General features: G+C 40.0%; 1 pseudogene; it reads left to right on the forward strand.

Moving 5' to 3' along the window:
• The first annotated feature begins 3,834 nt into the window (after positions 1-3,834).
• On the forward strand, positions 3,835-4,417 carry LOC139015480 (ubiquitin-conjugating enzyme E2 E1 pseudogene; annotated as a pseudogene).
• The last annotated feature ends 759 nt before the right edge of the window (positions 4,418-5,176 follow it).

The following is a 5,176-nucleotide window of genomic DNA, read 5'->3' on the forward strand; positions in this document are numbered from 1 at the left end:
TTAATGAATTTTAAAAATGTAAGAGAAATAAAACAATTCTGGAAATGAAGCCAAAACTTCAAAGCCAGAGTAACAAGATCTGGAAGTTGCCATTTGCTCAGGTTAAGACCAGGATATTGGCCCTGGATTATGGATGCCATGTGGCTCCCATTTTTCCTTAGAACTGAAATCCACTAGCCTATCAGGGTCAACGGAAGTGGTCCTGCCCTCTGGCAGAACAGAGTGCTACGGTTTCCAAAAGGGATGGCACCAAAAAGGAAGGGTGAGTTCTAGGGTGGCCAGAACTAAACACAACATTCTGACAGCTGGGTTCTCGGTGAAACCCAGCTCTCCTGGCAATGTGCTGAATAAATGAATGAAAGTCAGGAAAGCTCTGATCTCTGGGCTAATGAAGACAGACAAGTACCCATCATCCTGCACACGAGCAGTATGGAGGTGTGACGCCAGGTGGTAGGGATCAGACCAATGCTGTGAGTGAACTATCAGATTTCCCATTCTTTCTTTTTGAAGTTTGACAGCGTGGGTTTTTTTGCACCAAGAATACCCCCGAGAGTCATGGACAATTCAGGAGGAAGTCCTTACAGGGGAGGTCCTGGAAAAGAAGATTGAGAACTTCAGTAAATTATTGGAAAAATGAAAGATATAAGACCATATTGTTCTTTAAGCTGGAAAAGTGTGTCTTACAGATAACATATATGCCTTGTCAGCTCAAGACTCTACCACTGTGTGAAACTTTCTTCCATATTTTATACTTAATTTCCCAAGTGGATCTGATGCCCACATCAGGTGTCCATTTCTGGTCTAAGCAGCTGGGACCCCAGGAGGAGAGAGACCAAAAAGCAGAGGTGAATAGGCAGGCATTGACAGAAAGGTCAATGTTGACATAAGCAAAGAGATAGGCAATTTTGCTTAGAAGAACACAGATTTTGAGCCAGAAAGATATGAGTTTAAATGCTGAAGCAGTCACCTATGATCTGAATCACCTCAGGAAAATTCATCTATCTGAGCCTCAACTCCCCCATTGGTAAATTGGGTATAATAATACCAACCTAATAAAAAGAGTTGTGAATATTAAATAAGATAAAGCTATAAAATGCCTCATACAGTTCTTAGCACATAGCCTATTCTCAGGAAAAAGTCAATGAGTCAATGGTATTTTTAACTCTATTAACAAGTGTTAGGTGTTCTTCCAAAGAGCTTCACATTCTCCATGATATTGGTCTCTGAGCTGTAAATGGGTTGAGATTCTTTGGGAAAATGTACTGGTATATTGGGAAGAAATTTCATTTGTATTCCATTTCTGGCTCAATTACTAAGTCATAGAGATTAGAGCAGGGAGAACTATATTTTTCTGGCTGTTTGTCCCATCAGAATGGGTGCATTAGTCAGAACTCTTATGGTTGCAAATAAAAGAAATCCAACAGCTTAAAACGAAACAACAACAAAAAGGAATTTGCTTCTTCATGGAAATTAAAAAGTCCTGTGTATGGTGGCTTATTTGGATCCAGGTACACAAAAGATGAAGCCAGGCATCTCTTGATTCTGCTTTCTTCTGTATTGTCAACAAGCTCTCCTAAAATAATAGCAAAGGTTCCAAACACAACTTCAGGCTTACATTCCATCCTTTGAAAGGAAAGTATCTCTTTCTTAATAATTCCAGTGCAAAACTGGAGGAAAACTCTCATTGGCCCAAGTTGGGTGACATGCTTATCTCTGAACCAATCATGAGGGCAGGAGATTCAGTGTTCTGATGGACCAGGTTTGGGTCATGTATTCATCACGAGGCCTGGAGATGGATGTGGGGGCCAGCTCTACCCAAAGTACATGGATAAGGGTAGGGAGCCTCAAAGTATTATAGGGACATTTTTACTAAAAGAAAGAGGATGGTAATGTGTCACTGGAAAGAAAAGCAGACAAACAGTTGTGAGAGAGAGATTAAAGCAAAATGACTACCCTCTTTTTTTGCTGCTCTAAAATAATTATATATCTACCTCATGGTGGCCACTGGTAATCTTATTTGAAAGAAATTATGTAAATCTGACTAATAATGTATTCTTGGATGACAAAAATGAAGTCAACCACATGAAGATTAATTTATCAGAAGCTGCAAATAAATTACTTTATGGAAGGGCAGTTTTACTTTTATCTGGATGAGTTTTATGTGCCTGACCACTACCCTGACCAGCTCATCCTATAACAAAGGAAATTGCCATCTGTCCCTTTGCTTGTATAAAATATTTCTGGAGGTGGCTTGCCAACTTCAGCCAGAATGACAGAACTAATGAGTTTTTAGCTACCATATGCACGGAGTATAATAATAGCAGGTTCTAGGCAAATGTTGTCTACTTGCTTCTGGGAGTGCTTTCCCTCCATGATAGGAGCAGATGCCCAAGGCTCTATTAAGAATTCTGTTTTCTTCATAAATCTGTACAGTAACATGGAGTCCTCATATTCTAGTGAAGTGATTTTTATATGGAAAGCATGACCCTTGTTAACCCGTTTCTCTTCAGTTTTCAACTTCTGTTATATAGAGACTGGCCCTTATTATGTCAGATATAAGTATCAGGTGCCTTTTAGAAAATTTGGGCAGTTTGAGCTTTCCGGTAGGTCTTTTGCTCTTTTGATGCCTTACTGATGTATGTGAAAGAAAACAAGATTTTAATTTCCTAATACTTCTTGCTATTTTATGTTAAAATGATTATATATACCTAGCCCAGTGCTTTGTGTCTAATTATTCCAACAGTCAGAATAGGTTAGCTTATGTGATTGTAACAAATGAACCCAAATTTCAATGGTTCTATAACAAAAGCTTATTTCTCATTCTCACTACATGTTCCACCATTTTCTATAGATTATCATGCAATGTGCTTCCCTGAGGTTCTAGTATGTGGGGTGCCACCATTGGAAATCCTATCTAATAAAGATGGAATATGCAAATTGACTGTCACTTCACAACAAAGATGGAGGTGCTCACAGCCAATAAGGAGGGAATATGCAAATTGACGAAACAAAGATGGCAGTGGCCGGGCTGGGATGCTCTGAGCCTCTGGGCAGTGTGTGAAGGTGGAAGGCAGCTCTGGGCTGGAGCGAAGGTGGTGCCAGCAGCCAGGGGAAGGAAGGCCTATTCTTGCATGAGTATTTGTGCATCAGGCCTCTACTTTATAAATATTCACCTGAGACTAGAGTATAGGGGTGGGGTGGGTGAGCATCTTAAAAGTTTATAAGTGAGAATGTGTTTTTAAAATATATTTGTATTGATTTCAGCGAGGAAGGGAGAGGGAGATAGAACCATCAATGATGAGAATCATTGATCAGCTGACTCCTGTACACCCCCTATTTGGGAATTGAGCCCGCAACCCAGGCATGTGCCCTGACTGGGAATCAAACTGTGACCTCCTGGTTCATAGATTGATGTTCAACCACTGAGACATGCTGGCTGGGCTAGGGTGCTTTAAAAAACAAACAAACAAAAAACAAACTAGTACCAGAAAACCTGACCCTGTCCACTGACAGTGCCCAGAAGTAACTAAAGCTCAGTAGCAACGAACACACCTGGTGCCCAGATTTTGGTTTTTACATTTCATTTCTCAATCATGAAAGAAGTCAGGACTCCTTGGAGAAATGGCTGATTCTGGATTTGGGTCAGAGAAAGATCATTTCAGAAAATAAGGAAGCATTAAGAACACGTGTATCCACTGAACAATTGATGGACATTTGGATCATTTCCACTTTCTGGCTATTGTCAATAAGAATGTATGAGAGCAGCTGCCACAGCAACACAAGGAGCCAGACACAAAAAGAGGGGCTGTCTGTGGGGTGAGGTGGGGGTTTCCCATGTCTGATGACACTTGGAGGACCAGCACCAGCTCTTCCTCATCTTCATCTTCCAACCAGCAAACTGAGAAAGAAACACCCCCAAAAACAGAGTGAATGAGTAAGAGGATTCGGAAGGAACTGGCAGATTCCGCTTTAGATCCTCCAGCTAACTGCAGTGCTAGTCCAAAGGTGATAACATCTATGAATGGAGATCAACCATCCTGGAGCCGCCAGCATCTGTGTATGAGGGTGGTGTATTCTTCCTCGATACCACTTTTACACCGGAACACCCCTTCAATCTTCCAAAGGTTACATTTCAGACAAGAATCTATCACTGGAATAACAGTCAAGGAGTTATTGGCTTGGACATACTGAAAGATAATTGGAGTCCAGCACTAAGCATTCTAAAGCCCTCCTTTCTACCTGCTCACTTCTTACAGTCTGTAATCCTGCCAACCTCTAGGTGAGAAGTATTGCCACTCAGTATATGACCAACAGAGCAGAACATGACAGAATGGCCGAACAGTGGACCAAGAGATACGCTACACAAATTGGGTTTTCACAATTCTTACATTATTTGTCTGTCACAGAGAGATTTTGAAGGAGTGAGGGAGGGTGGGAGTTGGTAGAGAGTAGGGTATTTCTGTAATAGACATTATTCAGTCTTATTTCCTAAGATTTTGTTGTAATGTAAGGTATGTTGCTATGGTAGACAGAATTGGTATTAGCAACATTTAAAATTGTCATTAGTTCTGCCATGTAAGTTGAAATGTAGCACAGAGAATAGACCTTTGGATTCGGTTGCTTGTAGTCTGTAAATTTAAAACAGCTTAATTTTGTACAGGTTGCACACATGGCCTTTTATGTGAAGTCCTTCCAAAGCTACATACTTCTTTGCTTAAAAAAAATTGAAACTTCTTTTCCCTTCTTGGAAAGGAACAATGATATTTAACCGTTTTTAGAGACTGTCATCTCATATATATTAAATGGACATGTGTCTATAAGACCATACAGGAAATGAGTAATTATGTATTTTATTTTATATGACAATCTGCTTTATTGTGAAAAGATTAGAGGTTGGAATCAGGACCTGTGAAAACCTGTAGTAAAATACCTTAAGCTGTTAACTGTAATGTGTGGAATAGGAGTTGTTCAGTGGATTGGTTATATGATGCCGACTACTTAAGTCTACATTTGTTACTGTGCTAATAAACAATATTAAACCAACAAAAGAGAATGTATGAATATCCATGTACAAGTTTTTCATGGATATGTTTTCAATTCTCTTGGGCATATAACCAAGAGCGGAAAGTCTGCGTCACAGTAACTCTGTTTAACTTGTTAAAGAACTGCCAGACTC

Source organism: Myotis yumanensis, unplaced genomic scaffold (genome assembly GCF_028538775.1).
Source record: "Myotis yumanensis isolate MYYU_CA2020_CCGP unplaced genomic scaffold, mMyoYum1.0.hap1 SCAF_8, whole genome shotgun sequence".
Classification (NCBI taxonomy): Eukaryota; Metazoa; Chordata; class Mammalia; order Chiroptera; family Vespertilionidae; genus Myotis; species Myotis yumanensis.